Raw genomic sequence first — 20929 nt, 5'->3', positions numbered from 1 at the left:
TGTTTGTTTTTTTAAGGTCTAATGCCCTACCAACAAATGAAGAGCATGGCGCAGAGGAGATACGACTGGAGAGTACTGGCTGATGCCGGACCTGTCGGATGACAGACCCCTCAAGAGAGAGAGAATGGAATGCCAAAAGCATTTTTTTAATACCAAACTGTGTCGAAACCCTTTGGGAATAAGCTCATTTGGAGGTTGACAAAGTGACGATTCATTCAATCAGTCATAAATTCAGAACACGGAGCAGCAGCCTTCATGAACATGTCTTCTAATTTCAGTAAAAATTATCTCTGTGTTTTGATTTCAGGCAAACAGAAACTGTTAACATTTCTCCATGTTCAACATTTTCCCATCAGAGGACAATGTAACAGACTCACAACAGCTTTTTCAGACTTACTCTTACTCCAACTTTAAAGCTAAAGATGTGTGATTTCTGTGACAGGGACTTGCTTTGGGTTCCTATAAGCTTGGCAGGTCTCCACGGTGTGACTGTGTAAACAGATGTGTGTTCACCGCAGCCTGAGAAAGACAAGCAGACCCACGCTCCCAAACTGTGGAGCCAAGATGACAGGACTGACAGGGCCTTCCAATCTTCTACGGTAAACAGTCACTGTGTTTAAACAGGGGAGAATCAGTGTGTGATCTGTTTGAGCGCTCACACACTTACAAACACAAGGTATGAATACACTCTCATATGGCTGAATTGAACACACTTACTGTATAAATCATATGGAGATTTGATTTGGTCCACAGAGCACAACAGTAACTTGACATTTTCTGTTGGACTTAACCACCCCCACTTGAAACAGTAGGTGAATGCCCGAGATCAGTTGTCATAAGTTCTAGTAATAAGGGGCGAGATGACTCCACCACCAGTGTTGGGGAAAGTAATATCTCCAACCTGCATAGAACAGGCCACTGCAAGTAAAATATTACTTTCTGAACACTGACCAGTACAGTGGTATAGCAGTGAGCACTGTGACTGTCACACAAAGGTGTGTTGTTGTTCAGCATGTTTTCCTTGGATTTGTGTGAATTTCATGCAGATTTTCATCAGAACTTGCAACAGAGACCCCATTTAGATGGCAACATTTCAAATTAAAATGCAGTTTTTTTCAACTACGTCTCAGAGAAGTTTGTGTTAAAATTTTACAAAAATTATGATTGCAACACTTTCTACATTCACAAATGTTTTGTAGATCAAGTTCTAGATTAGAATTTTTTTTAGATGTGTCAGTGCCGTCAAATTTAGAGTTTCTGTTCAGTTCTTGAAAAGGTCTATTAAATTCTTATTTACATGTAGCAGCACTGCATTTGTTTTCCCTGTTATTTGGGAGGTGGGTTTGTGTTGTGTTGCTAATGTTGACTTCTCATAAGCACAAGTAATTTACAATTCAGATATAAATTATATGAAATCAGCTTCTCAGACTACACTGTAAAAGAGCAGAAAATGAGTGAAATGGTAATCTGACATTATGCACGGATAAACACTTTTTAAAAATCACTTTGCAAGTAATCAAAGCCAGCATGCTGTTTGTAATAGAGTTACATAAAAATTCAATTTTTCCTTTATTTGGGTGGTAATTTGAATATTTCCTTTAATTGAGCTTAAATGTATTTTGCTGCCTTGCATATATTTAGAGAGAGAGAAAAAAAAGTCTTGTTGAAATTGTAATGAGTATGAAACGAAGTGCATTAGAAACAAAAAACAAATGATTTCTTTCACCAAATGGCCAGCGACAGATTGCTTCCGCAGCTTTTGGATTTATGAGTCATCCATCAGTTTTGGAGAGCAAACACAAATGGTGTTGCTTCGTGAAAGAAAATGACAAAAAAAAACAAAACCTCTCTGTTAGACTTTTAAATGACTGGACCTGTTGGTTACAAATGATGTTCATTACCTGATAAAACAAAAACAGACCGAGACAATGCCGAGGCTGTTGTCTAATAATGCACAGTGTGTTTTGGACCAGAGATAGAAAGCAATATTTCTGGAAAACTGAAACTGCAAGTCGGTGGAAGGATGGCTTTGCAGTCCCAGTCAAGTCAAGTAAAAAATAAATAAATAAAATAAAATAAAATGAAAAATAAAACAGAGTTTCCAAACATGTTTCCATGTTTACCTCCGTACACTGCCCCCTTTATCATCATTATCTGCCCCACTTACCTCCGTCTTGCTTCCTTTTATCTCCACCTTTTTCTTTTCCTGTTTTTTTTTCCCCCACATGAACAATACTTTTTATTTTTCCTTCATCGACTTCTAATCCATATGTGGAGCACGTACAGGGAAGGGGTGCAGTCAGTGGGAAAACCGGCTGTAAGGAGGCAACTATAGTTACTGCATTTTGACCTGAACCTTTCTGGTGAAGCTCATCTTGCTCTCAGGCTAAGATGTGATGTTTGTTTCAGATTTCACAAGCATTCTACTTCCGTGATGCTTAAAATTAAAAAAAAGCATCGCTTGTGAGTTTTTACTTCTGAAAAGTTTTGCATTTATGCTGCAAGGTTTTGAAAATAATATCGGTTTACATGGAAACAGTAAAAACACTGAAGAAGAAGTTGGCATGCTCGTCCATGAGTTGGTAAAGACGGAAAAGATTTCTGTTAGTGAGAGAGAATGTCCATGTGTTTTCTGATTGAATAAAATTATCCCCATAATATATGAGTTAGGTGATAGGTTTTCATGACTAAACACATCTTTCTCATGTTTTCAAAGTGTGATGAGCATCGTGTGATAATGTAGTACGTATGTAAGGATGTATGTAAGCATACATCGTTTTCAAGTCATTGCCACCTAAATCCAAAACATTTCTGGAGCGTTTAACTTCGAGACGTCATGTAAAAATGTTCAGAGACTTATGTAATTGGCAGAGGTGGGACCAAGTCCTTGTTTTGCAAGTCAAAGTCGAGTCTCAAGTCTTTGCACTCGAGTCCCGAGTCGAGTCCCGAGTCCTGACAGTCAAGTCCCGAGTCGAGTCCCAAGTCAAGACAGTCGAGTCCCGAGTCGAGTCCAAGTCCTAAACTTTTTTCCTCGAGTCCTAAACAAGTCATTAAAAAAAAAAAAAAAAAAGCTGGGGAGGCACTGTTAAGGAAATTTTGGACTGAGATATCGATACTCTTTTTGAGAAGCGAGCTTGTAGATTGGGTATTTTCACCATATCTGTCAAACACAACATAAAGGTGCTGTGCTCCACCTGCCCCCAATGACCAGTCACCACTGCTTTTGAGAAGTGCTTGAGATGATGACTATAACTGATTTTACTTTTGGTATGACTGCCTTCAGATGCTTAGAGAATTATTTCACATTGTAGGTGATTGTCATGTTTTTAATAAAATCCTCTGGCCTCAAACCTTTATATGAGTTACAAACCCAACAATGCTGAACTTCATGTTGAAATCAGCTACATGTCAGATACATAAGCTACTTGTCAACAGGATTTACAGCTCAGAGACAACACAGAAACAAACCACTGAACTCTATTCATCACAAATAGGAATAAGGTCAAAGCATTTCCAGAATAAAAGAATAAACCTCGGGAGGACAGTTGGAGTTACATTAGAACACAGGCTGTTACCAGAACATTATATCTGTGACTGGATGAATCTTGGCTTAAAGCCTAACTATCCATTTCCACTCAAATCGAACATTTTACACAAAGCAACTCCAGGAGTAAATGGAAAAATTACAAAAACACAGTTAGGCAGCCCACAACAGAAACACCAATGATCAGTCTGTCTGATGACTCTGTCAACTTTGTCACAAAAACCTGGTGAATCAGCAGAGGAAGAACAACATGAAGCCTTATTGTCTTACCTTTGTTGCTGGGAGGCTGGAAACATTTATTATCATCATTATTATTATTAGCTTTAATTATTGGAGCAAAACTCTGCCATGAGTGGATATTCCAGGTTATGGTATGACCTCTTCCTCTCCTGCTCTCTGGTGTTTCATGGAAGTTTTAATTCTGCTGTGCTGCGTTCACTGCCTCCTGTACAACCTGCGTACGGCCAGTCACTCTGTTTCCTTCTTTCATTTATAAAATCTGAGGAAAGACCTAATAACAAATCAACATTTCAACATTTCAAAAAGAAAAGCAACCGACATCAGAGGAGGCAGTCTGTTAATCCAAAGAATCACCATCAGACGTCCTCAGATAGCTTTAGACTGATCAAGCTAATGAACCAGATCTACACATACTGACATGTCTCTGCCCTGGTAAAGATGCTCTGGACCCATTAAAGAAATATATTAAAATACTAACTGCACCATCGACACAACAACAAACATTACTGAACATCCAAGGTGTGTTAGACACAGAGAACCATCAGTCTCAGGAGGGTTTTCCATTATTTTATTTGTCCAGGAGCAGAGTTCAACAGAAATGAACAAAGCTGACAGAACTGGTGACTGAAGAGGTGATGTCTGCACAAAGAAAGAAAGAAAGAAAGGAACAATAAAATAATAGTCCGGTTATCTCCCAGGTTACAGATTACTAGTTACAATGGAAGTGCAAAGTGTACTTATTTGATCAGGAGACCCTGGTTCTTGCTGGAGGTCCCAGTGGAGACCCTGGTCAGACCCTGGTCCGGCTCCTGCTGGTGGTCCAGTGTTCTCTTGTGAAGCAGAGAGCAGCCTCAGTTCTCTGTGGCGTCTGAAAACGAGGCTCTGCTCCACGAAGTCCCGGAAGAGGCTCAGCAGTGTGACTGTCTGCCATGTCCATAGAGACAAGCTGGAAGGAGTACAAGGAGGACAGATGTCATGTCTTCATTAGCACTTCAGAACGGCAGGACAATGTTTTTGGGCACTTTTAAAAATGATGATGTTACCTTTTAGCCTACAAATCTGGACCTGTAGGACTTCCAGTCCTCACAGCTGCAGTTCTGTTGGGGACAAAAGACAGTGTCTGAGTCTGTGTAGCTCTGTTTTCTATGTTCAGTGTTAAATGTCCAGTGAGCTGTGAACCAAGGGGCAGATTTAAAAAAAAAGTCTTCACTAAAGTGTGCACATTTAAACCTATCTTAAAATAAATTGTGTTTCCTTAATGAAATAAAGCATCTCTGATGCATTCTTCTTCATTACAGTTCAAAAATAAAAATATGAAATTCATCCCTATTCACATCTTTCAATAAAACTCGCATTTCTTTTTAATCAAAAGCAGCAGGTCCCCCGGGGACGAAAAGTATGTTGATGATGAACATTAGCTGAGACTAGAATGAGGCCAAACAGCCTCAAAATGTTGCTGTTAGCATGTTGACAGTAAGTTCTTCAGGGCATATCCACATTTCAAAACAGACTACCGCCTCTTGCATAAAGTCTATAACCTGGGATAATCACAGGGTTAAACTAGCAACCAAGTTTTCAAACTCACCACAGGAGCTGCAGAAGACAGAGCTGCTCTGTGTGGAGCTTCCACTGGAACAGACGCACATTTAGAACAGCCGCACTTTTTGGTTTGTTTTTTTAATCCTCGTGAACGTCTGTTTGCGTCTCTGACGCTGGCGGACGGTGCGTTCAGGAGCATCGGAATGTTATATACTACTGAAAATAACAACCGGGGGTGAAGGATTTGTGTGTGGTGGAGAAAAAAACATCTCTGGCAAAAGTCTCCCCCTAAAGTGACGCCTATGCGCGCATTCCAGGCGGGCAGTGTTGAAACCAGTTTATTAAAAACAATCGTGGCCGACCTGTTGTGTTGTTTGGAATGCGCCTGGAATGCGCGGGTGTTGAAAACGAGCGCTCCCGTCAATGCGGAAGTGAACGAACTCCGCCCGTTGCACGCAGTCCAGGCGGCACGAAACAAGCGCTCCCGCCACAGGCGCACCTCGCCACTGCGATCCCATGAAATGAAGCGATAAAAAAATAAAAATGATTCATACATCGCACTTTTAAAATGACTATTATGACTTGACGTGACTCGTCGAGTCAAAGGATTCGAGTCAAGTCCAAGTCTAGAGTCCCTGAGCTTAGAGCCCAAGCAAGTCCAAGTCTTTTTTTGATTTTATCAAGTCGAGTCAAAAAGTCATAAAATCGTGACTCGAGTCCGAGTCGAGTCCGAGTCTCGAGTCCAAGTCTCCCATCTCTGGTAATTGGACATAATTTCATATCGGTAGAAAGAAGCATGTCCTCACAGCGATGTATGTTATCACACTTTACTCATAACATTTGAGAAAAGTGACAATAATTATTGTCCATAGCTTTGACAAAACTATGGGGATGATTTTAACCAATTAGACAACACATTTTCATTCTCTTTTACTAATATTAATGTATTCAGGCAGAGAGAATCTGAGCCAAACCTTCAGACAAGGTGAATATTTCTTCACATCACTTTGTAAGTTCAAAATGTTGACTTATATCATCCATTTTTTTTTTTTTTTTTAAATCCCCAAGACAACAATCCTTGGTGGGAGAGGATATAAAACTCCAAAGGAGCGACCCCGCGGTCAAACTGTATTGTCAACCACTGTTTGCAAGGTCAGCAGTGAACTCTCAATCTTAATGCTTTTGTGACACCCCCCTGTAAAACACAGACGCTGAAGGACTCCAGAGGTGGTCGAGCTGTGTGCTCACAACAGTATAAACCTGTCAATGCCCTTTTGTTGCAACTGCTGGAATTTATGAGCTCGGAGACGGGCAGAGCTTCAGGTGAAAATAAAAACCCAGTGTTTCGTCTGTCACGACCTTGATCGGGGGCTTCATGGTTGGACACAACAGCTTTATGGCGGGGGCAAAGTCACGGTTTACAAGTCGATCCAATTTTAAGAGTGACCTGACAATTACATCAATAAAACACAAACATTGTGGAATCTGTCGGGCAGTGTTTTGCCGATGACTGATGAGGAAAAGCGAGAGAGTAGAGCGCTGAAGAGGAGTTTAAAGACCTAAAAAGATGGAGATGGAAAGACAGACAAAAATAATCTATCTATCCAACATGGTCCTAAACGGCAGTCAGCAGTCAAGTAATTATATTTGAGCAGTCAACTGATTTCTCTTTGTGGTGTGTGTACCCGCTGTTGTGTGTTTGAGTGTGTTTCTCAGCTCATCTCTGAAGATATGAATATTAATGACCCCATTAGCAGACCCAGATGCCAGCCAGGGCTTTGGTTGGAGTAACTTTGTCTGATATTAAAAGCATGTGAAATATTGCCTCTGTGAGCTCCGATTCAAGCTGTTCTCTCTCCAGTGAGGTCAGAACGCCGAGGCGGAGCCTATTAGACAATCCCACCAACTGGTGATGATTTGAATTTGAGAGAATCAATCTGAGCGAGACAGCTCAATCCAACACAAAGTGTCTGGGGAAAAAAAAGTGACGGCATTAGAAAGTGATATCAGCTTCGATTCAGACTTCATCGAACTTACGTGCAGCCAGAAGACTTTCGGAGATGTCAAACTGTTTCTGTCGCTGAACTGATGCTTTTGCAGAAGATTGTGTTTTCCTTTCCTGATAAGATAATCTGAGGACACTCAATGAAAATTTGCATAAAGAGAATAGCTGATAGTATGAAATTCCATTTTTCCACGTTGAAATATCTCCGCCGTGCTGTCAAGCTGTGGTTAGCACTCTCACCTCAGTTAGAAGCTCTGGGTGCAAATCCTGGCTGAGTGTGTATGAGTTTCCTTTTGTTGGCGGTATAGAAGATGGATGGATGAAATGTCTCAAAAGACAGCATATAACCTTAAAAAAAAATTTCTCCTCTTACCTTTAGCATACAGTTTGCAGCTTGCGCTGTAAACTCTTGAATTTAACAGAATTTCTCAAAATATATATTTAATGAATGATAATCCGGATCAGGTTAGGGAGACGGTTCATATCATAACATCAACTAGTGGCTCGCATGGAAACTGTGTTTATTGATTCTTGCGTTCTGGCGTCCACAACGATGACTATGAAAGTGTGAAATACGAAACCATATTATCAACCAAATACAGGGCCGGTGATTAGGCTGGGCATCCGGGGCAGTTGCCCAGGGCGCCGAGCCATAGGGGGGCGCTTGATGTGGCTGTGAGGCGCACCGCCCAAGTTGCGCTGCGTGACGGCTGTTTGAGCAGCGCACTGCTTGGTTCGCTTGCTCGCGCCCCTCGACATATATTGCCGACTCCCCCCCCCCCTCTCAACAACTTTTGGCGATACTTGGCGGTCTCCTTCTACCCCCCCCCCCCCCCCCCCCCCCCCCCCCCCCCCCCCCCGCTCAACGACTATCACTCTCCTCGACACTACCACGGGGCGTGAGGTTTGCCCAGGGTCCCTGACAAGCCCGCGTCGGCCCTGACCAAATATGAAACCATTCTAGATCCAGCAAAACTCTGGATTATATTCAAACTGAAGTTTTACTGTGAGGTGACGGCGCAGACTCCGGACCAAAGTTGCTTCACAGAGCTTTTGTTTTGGCCCCCAAAATTGGGTGATCCTCTGTTCTTATGAGATTCAATGAAATTCAATCTAGATTTTTTGAGCATAAATCAACAACCAAAGAACATACTGACAAATAGTCAACAAAACTGCAACTCTTAAAATGAAATCAAGCTCAGTGAGGACATTTCATGCCCATTCAGTTCACTGTTTTCACTTTTTATAACCCACCTTTACTGGTCCAGTTAAACCTTTCTGCTTAAATCATTATTTTGAAGAAGCAGCAGGCAGCTTTCTAAAACCAACAAAACAAGACAGTGGTGTGCCTCCATGCTGTCTAATTAATGTAGTCAATTCCAAATGGTGTGCATGTAGAAGACATTTCTCGCATCGGGATTGGTCTGAAAACACATTTATTAAGTTGAACTCTGGCTTAGAAGTCAGGGATATAGATTCACATTGAAAAATAGGCCATAATTCTTTTCCTCAGGGTCGCACTCGTTGGGTGAATGCAGCATATATAGCTCAATATACACATGCTGAACAAAACAAGCTCGCTCAGTTAAATAAATACACAGGAAAAACATTTCCCTCTGTGGAAACCTTTGATGGTAGCGTACACTGGTTTACTCTCGTAAACATATTTTTTTTACTCCTAAATCTTTAATTGTTTTGAGTCGTAAATTCATCAAATCTTGTTTTTTTTTTTTTTTTTTAAATCTTAGAACACATTTGACTTTTGTGGTCTTTCAATATATTTTCCTGCTTTGAGTCTCTAACTTTGAGAAATGTTAAAGACTAGCTGAAGGTGTGTTAAAATACAAGTTACAATAACAGGCTCAAAAAAGGGCATTTAAAAAAAATGTATTTATTGAAATGCTTGGGGAACATTAGTTTTAGTATCACAAATGTGGATCACCGAATCATCAAGCACACTGTATAGAAATTTTAAACAAAAGGGAAGAGATCAAATTTCACAGGTTGTTTTTTTGTACCCAAACCTATTGTTGTAATTACCATTTATTGCTGAGATTGTTGGAATATTTGGTAGTAATTCTTCTAACGTGCTCTCCACCACAGTGAAAACAGACTTTACAGTTCAGATTTAAAGGTTATCATCGCACAATCTCACCTGTCTGGCCCACTCAAGATGAAATTAGACTGATGTGAGAGAGTCAACAGTAATCCAATAAAACTATGTGTTCATGAAGAGCTCGGGTAGAAAATGTTAATCCTACAACAGAATCCAACAGCAGTTCTGTGGTTCTGCTGATCACCATACCACTGTGGAACTCTGTGAAAGAGAAAAAAAAACCCTGAAACTAAATAGAAATGACCTTCAAACTGTGTGTGCCGCACGTTCACACACGCTGGCAAAAGAAATTCTCACAAACACCTCCTGCAAATCCTTTCACCTGGTGCAGTCTATAAGTAAAGGCTACATCTCCGGAGCCTCCCTGCAGAGCAGCAATCCTCCCCTGTGCGGGGATCAAGGTGCTGTCTTTTCTCTGAGCAGCCTGACTCACCCTAAAATCAGCAACACATTATCCGTTTGGATGTTTTCCACAGCATCTTGTGAGACCTCTGACGCTCCACGCCCAAAACATACTAATGGTGTGACCTCCCCCGGTGCAGCCCGGCAGCTCAGTGTCACTTTCACGACACAGTTCAGTTTCCTCTCCTTGTTGGATGAACTCCCCTAACTGTTAACGCTGCGCCGCGGCAGCCTGTGTGTCAGCCCAGCCAGAGCGCATGTTGTTGAACGGCCATCCACAGCCTGCCAGGCCAAAAGACACGACCTCGTGCCCATCTCTGCCTCCAATCCTGCAGCTTTTCCACCCTGAACTCCCCCGCGAGGTCACAGACTGGTGCGACCCTGGCCTGCTCCAGCCTGGACCTCAAACTGGCAGAGCGGAGCAACTTGGCAGTGAAGAACTGTTTGTTCAGAGACAACTGTGGCTGTCTGAGAAAACCAAAAAGTTTGGATATGGAGAGAAAATTGCTCGATGTGATCGTGAAAGTCTTAAAAAATGCAAAATGTGCTTTATGTGATGTAAATAAAAAAAAAGAAGATAGAAAGCAGAGAAAGTACATAGGTGGAAATCAGTTAAAACTGTAAATTTAAAATTCTGATCAGTTCCCTACATCTTTTTTTCCTTGGAGGAGGCTGCCTGAAAAAAGCAACAACAATAATTCAATATGGAAGCACATACGAAAACTCACTTCAGTTTGCACTCTACAAAAGCTGTGGCACACTTCAGTACTGACATGTATTATTCTTAGTGTTCCAACCCAAATTCACGTTTTGCAAAGCGGTTCCCACATTGAAACCTCGTCGGCACAACAAGGTTCATGGTCACAAGAGAATGGAGCTGCGTTGATATCTGTGGAAATGAGCTGCAGGTGCATCAGTACCGCAATCACACACATCGATACAAAGAAAGTGAGACAAAAATCAGCCTCGTGTGGTCGCACAAGGACAAAGATAGGAGTGCAGCCAGTAACAGGTCGACCTTCTCATTTGACATGATGCCAGAGTTTCTATCGCTGAAAAGAAACTGCTAAAGCATGTTTGTGTTTTGTAAGGTGTGGACCAAGCTGCTGGCCAAGAACTGAATTTTACACATGACTGAAGAGTCAATATTGTCAGGGAAAACAGCGTCACATGCACCGATGATTTTTAGATGGGAAACTTTTGCCAAGACAGAAATGTTTTGTCACAGCGATAACCAGGCTTGTGTGTGGACAACTCCTGCCAGGCCCACGTCAGCGATGCTTTGTTGAGAGTCACTTTGTTCCAAACGCTGTTTCTGGATGTTTTCAAGGTTGTTTGCAATCGAGCAATCATAGTAACAACATGACTTGAGAGCTGTGTATATATAACATATATTTATATTACGGCTGTCAAAAATAATTAATGGCGTTAATTAATTTATGTAGTCAATGTCATTAAAATTTTTAACGCAGTTTAACGCATGCGCATCATGACAAGCGGCGTGGCGTGCAGCGCGCGAAGCGGTGCGGTGACACGTGGAGCACGTACAAATACACTACACACACAGACATTATGTTATGGTGTGCATGTTTTAGTTTTTCGAATATTTATTTTATGTGGAGCCTTAAATAAAAAAACACATCACGTGTTAAATATATATAATCATGTCCTGTCGTTTTTTTTTTTTTTAATGCAATACAGGAAAAAAAGGGTATGTTTCAGACATAGTTGGAAATTGCGATTATTTGTGATTAATCATAATTAATTAATTTGTAAGCTGTGATTAATCTGATTAAAAATTTTAATCATTTGACAGCCCTAATTTATATGTATATTGATGTTTGTATGCCTGTAATGAGTGACGTGTCCTTGTAATTTTTTTTCTTTGTGTGTACCTCAATCTTTGTGTACATTCTTGCATGTGCTTGTAAAAGAAGTTCTATTTCATCCCTACTGACCGCCAGAGGTGGTGCTTAAAGCACTGGAATGTTCCCTTCGCGCATGCGTAGTTCGAGTATGTATACCAACAAAGTCACTCGTGACCCCTGGGTGACCCAGGAACTGCTTAAGTTCAGGGCTACACCCACCACTCGTCTCCTTTTTTCTTCTCGCGTCTGTTCGTGTACACCTGACGGGACGAGCCTGTACGGCGTTGTGATGCACCGTCGCTGGGAGCCTTGTGACCTTCGAGGTCGGAGCTGCTTTGTGCCCTCCAAGGGCTGTGACGTGTTGCGGTCCCGTTCATCTGGTTCGGTGGCGCTGCGCGTCGCCTGTGGTGAGAGATTCATTCATACCTCCGAAGGACGGTAAGGTTGCTGAATCTACTATTCCTCATGGTGAGTGCTTGGGGGAGCGGCTGCTCCCCCCCGGGCTTGTTTACATGACGGCCGCGGCCGTTGCGGCGTGGTCGGTGGTAACTTGGGGCGCAGGGACGCTGCTCGCGTTCCTCGCCCGGCTTCAGGAAGCGTTTGGCTGGTGTGATGCTGTGCTTCTGACTGTTGTGGAGCCGCATTGAGCCCCCCCGCCGTGCGGGGCTCGCTGAGACCACCGGCTCGGCTTCTGATTGCACCGATGAGCGCGGCGCTGCAGCGTGCTGGGTGCTCCCGCCCCCGCCGCCGCGGAGCACGGCGCTAGCTCGGCTAGGCGGCTAGTCGGTGAGGTATGTTGTGTGTCGGGGGATCAGCCTCCTCTTCCACCGGCCGCTGCGTTCTTCTGATTGTTGCGTATCAGCTGCTCAGGCAGGTGATGCCGCTGCTACCAGGCGGGCGGGTCCCGCCGTTCCCGCGGCTGCTGCGGTGGCCTCAGTGATAGCATGCGGTTGCTGGTGCGTGTCTGTGTCACGTGCACCCCCGCTCCGACAGGGGACGCCTCTGCTAGCAGGCGGAGGGAGCCGCCGCGCTCCTTCTCCGCTGGTAGCATTCTCTGGCGTCTATATTGTAGTGTGCAGGCAGGGGTGTGTCTCTGTTATTTGAGGCCCGCATGCCCCCGCCGGACCGTGGGCATACATGCTACTAGGATGGGGCTGTGCACGCGCCACCCCCTCCCCCCCACACACTAGCCTGCTGTGATTCTACACTAGCCTGCTGTGGTTCTATACTAGCCCGCTGTGATTCTACACTAGCCTGCTGTGTTTCTACACACGTACATGTCTTGGTGCGTTATGCTGGTTGCGGTGTTCTGCTGTTGCGGCGCCTGTGCTGGTTGCGGTGTTTCCGCTGTTACGGCGCTTACGCTGGTTGCGGTGTTTCCGCTGTTGCGGCGCTTACGCTGGTTGCGGTGTTTCCGCTGTTGCGGCGCTTACGCTGGTTGCGGTGTTTCCGCTGTTGCGGCGCTTACGCTGGTTGCGGTGTTTCCGCTGTTGCGGCGCTTACGCTGGTTGCGGTGTTTCCGCGGTTGCGGCGCTTACGCAACGCCAGGTTACGGCGTTTCCGCGGTTGCGGCGCTTACGCAACGCCAGGTTACGGCGTTTCCAGCAGGTTGCGGTGTTTCCACACCGCCAGGTTGCGGTGTTTCCGCAACGCCAGGCTACTGTGTTTCCACAATGCCAGGTTGCATTGTTTCCGCGACGCCAGGTTACGGTGTTCCCCCGGATTGCGGTGTCTCCGCCAGTTGCAGCGCCTCCGCTGGTGCGGTGTTAGGCTATTGCACTGTCTGCATTCCTTGTGCAGTGGACCGCTCCGTGTTCTGCGCGAGCGGCGGTATAGCCTTCGGTTCTTGGAATGCTAAGTAGCGGACGTTGCTTGGCAGCCGGCGTCCAGCCTGCCGCCCTGTCCTTTTTCCCGCACCTGTTGCTCGGTGTGTGGAGCCGCTCCCGTGGGAGCAGCGGGGCGATTGTTTCCCCCCCCCCCGCACCCACTTGGTTTGCCGTGCAGGCTGCGTATAAGCCCCTTCCCTCGGCTTACCGCACCACCGTCCTGGGCACCTGATACTCTGACTAATGGCACCACTGCGGGGCAGTGAGGAGCAGGTGTCCCTGGTCGACTGTTTTTTTTCCATTGTGGTGCTGCCCGGCTGCTAGCTTGACACTCTGCGTTTGCCGTGCAGGCGGCGTATGCCCCCTTCCCTCGGCTTATCGCGCCAGCATCTCCTACTCCGGGCGCCCGGTCCTCCGACGGGCTCAGCTGCAGTTGCTGTGCAGGCGGCGTATGCCCCCTTCCCTCACTTCTGCGCTGCTATAATTCTGACCGCTGCGTGCGCGCGGCAGTGCGGTCAGGCAGGAGGAGAGAGAGCAGTCGCCTGGTGGCCGCTCTCTCTGCTGGTCGTGGATGGTGTCTGGTTTGGTTGTGCGGGCGGCGTGCGCCCGCTTCCCTCCACCTCCATGGACAGGATATGATATGAGGTGGGAGAGCTGCGTGCTTGACGACGGACGGCTCTCACCACGATGTTGCCTGGGGAGCCCCCCCCCTACAGGCGGATGATGGCCACGACCACTGTTCCAGTTGTCTTGGTCCTGTTCACCTCACGGAGGCGCTGTTGTACGACCTGTGCATGGCCAGTGGCTACGTGCCCTGGGCGCAGCGGGCCGGCTGCCTGGCGCTGGTCTCTTCTGCTGCTGGGGGTGCCCCCCGCGCTCCCCCCTTCTGAGGGCCGGGGGGTGTACTCTGGGTGCTGTGCCTGGCGCGGCTGCGGCTGGCCTGGAGCATATGCCAGATGTGGGGCCGCTATAGCGTCCCTCAGCTGATCTCGCTACCATTGTGCTGGCCTATTGCACGCACCCGCCCTGGCTGTCGGGTGGCGCGGTGGCAAACGGTGGAAGGAGCTGTCGAGCTTCCCTTCCTGGATGGCCTGGTGTTCTGCCGGGGGCAGCCGTCCCTCTCCAGGGTGTGTTTCTGCCAGCTTGCTGGCCGGTGATTGAGGTTGACTGTGCAGGTGACACACTCCTCCTCCCTCTGCTTCTTGTATGCTGCTGTTTCTTGTGGCCTGGTACTGCGCCGACAGCACAGCAACAGTGGTGCCGCTGTGCAGCTGTCCCCTCTCCCACGTACGGCCTCAGCTGGCTTTCCGGGGCTTGATCACGCGGCGTCCGCTGTGCGGGGCGGCGTCCGCCCCTCCCCCAGCATGTCACACTGCCGTTGTATCGACTTGTTGCGTGCACCCCACCATTGCCGGCGGGTGGCACCGCGGGGCAGGCAGACGGTGCAGGCGGCCGCTGAGAACTCCACCTGGGTTAGCTCTCTGAGCTGCTGGCCCGGTGATTTGTGCTGCGCCCCCACTCTGGTGGGTGGCGCTACTGTGGGGGCTGATGGAGGAGGGGGCTGCTGAGCAGCTGTTCCCCCTCCTGGACGGAGCTCTGTTTGTGCGCGCCTCGCTTGGCTTGTCGGCATGGATCTTTGCTGATTGCGTAGGACACCGTTGGCTGGCTCTCAGTTATGGGTCGCATGTGCTGCTTCCCCTGCTGTAGGACCCCGCAGTGGCGTCGCCACGCGTGAGTGTTGGTTGGGCGCTGCCAGTGAAGCACTGTTGTGTTCTTCCGGCTTAGGGGTGCCTGCTTTGGAGCAGGGCACCTCTGGCGAGGGGGCGGGAGCGAGGGGCCACTGCCGTGCCACTGTTCCTCCCCTGAGCGTAGGGCGCTACCCCTTGTTGGCCTTGCCGTCGTGCACTTGGCTGTGTAGGCGGCATATGCGCCCCTTCTTCAGCGTATTGGACCTAACCTTATCTCCTGACCCTCTACCGACACTGTGGGGGGTCGGTTCGGCTGTAGCCGCCCCTGCCTCATTCCACAGGGTGCTGTCTTGTGACACAGAGGGGAGTGGGGGGCCGCCATGTGGCCGCTCCCTCTCCCGGATGTGGCTCCGCTGCCTTTGCTGACGCGGTGATGTTGCATCGCTTGTGCGGGTGGCGTGCGCTTCCTTCCTGCAGCTTAGTCGCCCTGGCCCCGTCTGGTCCTACCGAGCCGTGCTCCTGGTGTCGGCCTGGAGCCTCTAGCAGGTGATGGCCGTGCGTACGCCTTTTTCCTTAGGCTTGTACGGACCCTTGCTTGTGGTGTTACATGGCCAGCTTAGGGGCGGTGGCCGCGGTGCCGCCGGGGAGTCCATTCCCCTACTGGGCCTAGCATCAGCCAGGCTTCGTTGGCGGGCCCGTCTGGTATGGCAGGCCTCCCAGTGGCGTTGTGGCCGGTTGGCGTCCTGTCTGGCCGGCCTGCAGGTCATGTGCCTGCAGGGGCCTCAACGCGCTGACGGACTCCCTCTCCTGTTGGGATCCTACACCAGGGGGGTGGTGCCTCCATGGGGGATATGTGCACTGGGGGTTGCTTAGGAGGTGGCCACTTTCCTCCTAACCCCACGAGAGCCGCTGGCCTCTGGGCCACGAGGCGCTCGTGCACTCTTGGCCGCAAGTCCTTCGGTGGACGTTCCCGCCGGCCCCTCTTCTTGGTTGACGCCCATCAGGGTGCTTCAGAGGGGCTCATACGCACACAGTGCTGCTGGTGGCCCCCTACTGGCCGGCACGGGCTTGGTTTCCTCTGCTCCGCTGGTTGTTCTGCGGCAGCCCATGGCGCTTTCTCAGCAGGAGGGTTCTGCTGTCTCGGCGCGGTGGCCGGGTGGGGCACCCCCGTCCTCACCGTCTCTGTCTGTTAGTGGTGGAGGTTGGTTGCACGGTGGTGCAACAGCCATGGGGGCAACCCGGTGCCATGCCCAGTCCCCGCGGTCCTGGACTTTGGAAGTCTTTGGACGTAGCCCAGTCCCCGTTCACCCTGGGGGTCTATGTGGTGGCGGGCCAGCCCGCCATGCATGGTTGCAGGCGGCGCGATTGGGGACCACACTCTGGTGTGGGCTTTATGCAGGGGGGCTCTGAGGCTTACCCCCCCTGGGGGCCACGGGCACCCACCTCGGATCTACGTCTGGTGCTGGAGAGCTTGTCAGCCTCCCTTTGCACCTCTGGCAGCAGCAGGGCTGCAGTATGTGTTGCGTAGGACGACGTTATGCTGGCCGTTACCACGGCGTGGCGTGTGGCTGCGCGCTCTGTCTATTCGCCCGGCATGCCTCCGGTGGCACCCGGATGGAGCGGGTGGCGCGCCGGCCAGGGCTCTTGTGTCCAGTCGGAGCTCTGAGAGGCTCCATGGATGCTGTGGCAGATGTGCGGACATCTGACCAGTTTGTTTCCCACTACGGTGGCCCGAGTCGGGGCTCTGCTCTTTCCAGGCAGTGCCTGTCCCGCTGGGTTGTGGACGCCATTTGCCGTTCTATCGGGCCGCTGGGCGGCCTCTGTCCAAGGGTGTGCATTGCCACTCCGCCAGGGCGGTGTCCACGCCAGGGGTCGCCCTGATGGGGGTGCTCCTGGGCGGGCTATGGGCTTTCGCCGTTGGGACGATGCCTGACACCTTTTCCAGGTCCTCCAGGTTGGCCATTGTGCCTCCGCATCCACTGCGGTTGGTATTGGGCCCTGCAGAGGCTTTTCAGTCTCTGGGATTCCTCGTGACCAAGTTGGCATACGTCATTCCAGTGCTTTAAGCACCACCTCTGGCGGTCAGTAGGGATGAAATAGAACGAAAGTTACGTATGTAACTACGGTTCTATGAATCCCGGATGACCGCCAGAGCACTCTGTCACTCGGAATCCTCGTGGTTACGCGAGAAGATTCTGTAGGAGACGAGTGGTGGGTGTAGCCCTGAACTTAAGCAGTTCCTGGGTCACCCAGGGGTCACGAGTGACTTTGTTGGTATACATACTCGAACTACGCATGCGCGAAGGGAACATTCCAGTGCTTTAAGCACCACCTCTGGCGGTCATCCGGGATTCATAGAACCGTAGTTACATACGTAACTTTCGTTTCACCGCATTGAGTGAATGTCATCATTCTCGCCATTGTTAGTGTTAGCGTACTGTTTTCTGTGCATGTTTGTGGTTTCATCATAAAAACAAAGCACCAACTGGTGGTCAAACATGAAAACTACACTGTTTTCACCATTTCGGCCTTTGCCAAGTAAACAGATATTGTTTTTAAAACGTTGCAGTGTAAATATGAAAGCACGCTTTGTAGTTATGTACATTTTTTAATAAGTTTGGAGCACTTGTAATAGCAAAATTTTTAACTGTTTATCATGAGTTGGAGACAGAGTGGGAGTGCTGTCAAAAAATTTCACCTTAGGATCCCATTTCAAAAAATTGCATTTTGAGTAACTCAGAACACTGAGTTTAATGTCACCCAAAATGCAAGGAAAGTTTTTTGTTTCACTGCAAACATTTTTGTGCAAATGCAGCTTAAGAGATAAGGCTATGAAAAACACAGTGACATTCACAGGTTTTTTTAAGCACACATAACACAGGCACAAATACTGATGAGAGGTTTTCCAGAGCATACTCATGTCAGTTTGTAAATGTTTTCATAAAGGAAATGTTGCAATGTTTCCTTGAGACATTTATTTGTGGAAGAGGTCGGCATAGTATCATACACCGAAAAAACAAGGCATCTTGACCCTGCTTTGCTGGGTGAGCGTAATCTGCTCGTAGCTCGTAGTTAGTCACTTTAAATTGTAGATTTTGGGAGTCACTGAGTACATTTTCATGTGAGAGAATATCTGCTTGCAGAGGCACTGGGGTTAAACACTGACAACGCACAGTTCTGTAGAGTTATAACTAGTATTAAAGGGGCTGTATTGGGGGTGTAACGGTACACAAAAGCCACGGTACGGTACGTACCTCGGTGTAAGGGTCACGGTTCGGTATGTTTTTGGTACAGTGGGGAAAAAGTAAAAAAAGCTCACAAATGTACCAGAACATTTTTCCCAAGCTTTCCCATGCGACCATTATTGGCCCAGTTTGCATGGTGTTTTTTCAATCCGATTGTAAACAATAGTATTAAACGCGAGTGTATTCATGTACAGCATACAAAGCATCCATGCGCAAAGTCTCACGAGGAACTTGCAGGTCTTCCTCTCTGCAGCAGCAGTCCTCAGCGCCAAGCAGAGAGTTTTATCTGCTGATATCTGCTCAAATAATGTCCCAAATCTCCATGATATGCTGCTGAAGGAGCGACTGCTCCCCTGACCGCAGCGCCGCCGTGCGGAGCAGCACGTCTCGGTGTGAGCTCTGCGCCGCATGCCGATGTTTCGAATTAACTGGTGCCGTGTTAACTTGTGACCAATAATGACTGAAACATCTAGTCGTTCTGGCGAACGTCGGTTATCGACAGTTACAGTGAGTGTATACGTTTAAAGTCTTTTGTGAGTCTTACTTTAACAACTGCTGTAATCAGCATGTTTACACAGACCTCCGCTGTCATTCGTTAACACGGGAACCAGTTAATCCATAACACCAGCCGGCGATCGCTCGTATTCTGCTATAGAGCTCTTTATACAACTCGCTGTTGCGCGATTTGGTTCCATCTCGCCTCTCCAATGTTTTTTATGTCGGGGTTTTGTTAAAAAAGTGTTTTTCCACCACTGTGGCGTTCTCTGCTGGTTTTTTGACTGTGCTGCTTCCCATTTACTGGCACGTCACACGTCACTCCGCATGAGGGAACGCACGCGGAACAAATACTCTCCGTTTAATCCGCTCCGCCACACGCTGCAGCTCTCATTCCGCTTGTACTTTCTTCTTTGTTGTTCATGTTTGGACCTGCTTGTTCTACTTCTTCTTCTTCTGTGATAATGGTGGTTGCCGGCAGCGTTTAGGCTCATTACCGCCATCTAAGGTTGGAATTTTTATTATTTTTTTTACTCACTGGTGTATTCGTTGTGTGATTGTGTGTGCCGAACCGTGACCCCTGTACTGTGACGGTACGGGACAAATACAAATACCGTTACACTCCTAGGCTGTATCATACAAAATTCACTTTTTGTATGTTAACCTTGTATATGTACTCACGAAAAACCCCCAAAGCGTTTTTTTTTCCTTCGTGTGCGTGTTTGAGCTTTCCTCGTGTTTCTGCTGCTCAGAGAGGCAGCCCCTCCCGCACCCGTGAAAACTCTCTGCTTCCCACGTTGACGTCACACAGTGAAGATGGCCCCTGAGCCCCCCTCCCGCAGGCCCTCGGCAATCAGCGTTGCTGCTTTTTGTAACTCTGATTACGGAGATAAACTTTGACCATCGTCTGAAAGCAACAGTCAAGAAAGAGCAAGAATCTGAAGGGTCTGAAGGGTCTGCGCTTGGTGAGTTTCTCACAGGAAAAGACGTTTTCGCGTGTCTTTGCGTGTAGAGAAGCTAGAGCTAAAGAGCTAAAGCTAGCCAGCGTATTTGTTTTGAAGCGCTGATTGGCTGAAGTACGCTGTCAGTCAAAGTCCACAGGGGGAGAGGCGGGATTTTCAGTGAAAAGAGCGTTTTCTCTTCCGGGTTTCAGAAATAGCCCCAGAAAATCTTTTATTACACACAAATGACTTTTCCTTAGTGTAAAAAATAAAATATTACCATGTTAATGCCATTTCTAGGGTTTGGACTAGCTAAAAAAGCATGATACAGCCCCTTTAAACTAACTAACTAACTAACTAACTAGTATTATACTGTTATTTTTTTCAGCTGTTTGGCAGTAATCACAGATTGAGTTCACTTTGGAAACACCATGAAGTCACATTTCAAAAAACAGCAGGTCGTCCACATTTCTGTTTTCTGTCAATGATCAGAAAGTAAGATTTTTTTAATACAAGTATCACAGGTGGCACTAACCGAGGTGACGAATGCACTGCGTTTCCTCCAGATCCTTTACAACAAAAGCCACCAGTCGGGTGCTCGTAACGTAAAGCAGCGGTGGCAGGAAACGTTTCATTTGCATTCGCAATGAGTCAAAACGCTTCTTTAGAATATGTCAGTGGGAGAGCGAACAGTAATCAGCGATGCTGTAATCAGTGGGATGTAATTGCATTCACTTGCCTGAATATTCTTTAAATTGAATGCGTTACGTCGTCTGAAGGCTGCAAGTAAATTGAACTCTCCAAAACTATCAAGCAAAACCACTGCCTCCAGAGAAAATGACTCAAATAAAAATATATTCAGCAGACACAGTGAAATGCATACCTTATGTCCAATTAAAACGGGATCTGATTCAGGGGCTTGCTGGTGGAGTTCAGTGGAGTGCACATGTGTTTGAAAGCCTGCAAGCAGATGACAGGATGCATCATGCTGTTCACATTTGCAAAAATCTATATTAATAT

This window comes from Salarias fasciatus, unplaced genomic scaffold, assembly GCF_902148845.1.
Source record: "Salarias fasciatus unplaced genomic scaffold, fSalaFa1.1, whole genome shotgun sequence".
NCBI lineage: Eukaryota > Metazoa > Chordata > Actinopteri > Blenniiformes > Blenniidae > Salarias > Salarias fasciatus.
This window is presented reverse-complemented; position numbering follows the sequence as displayed.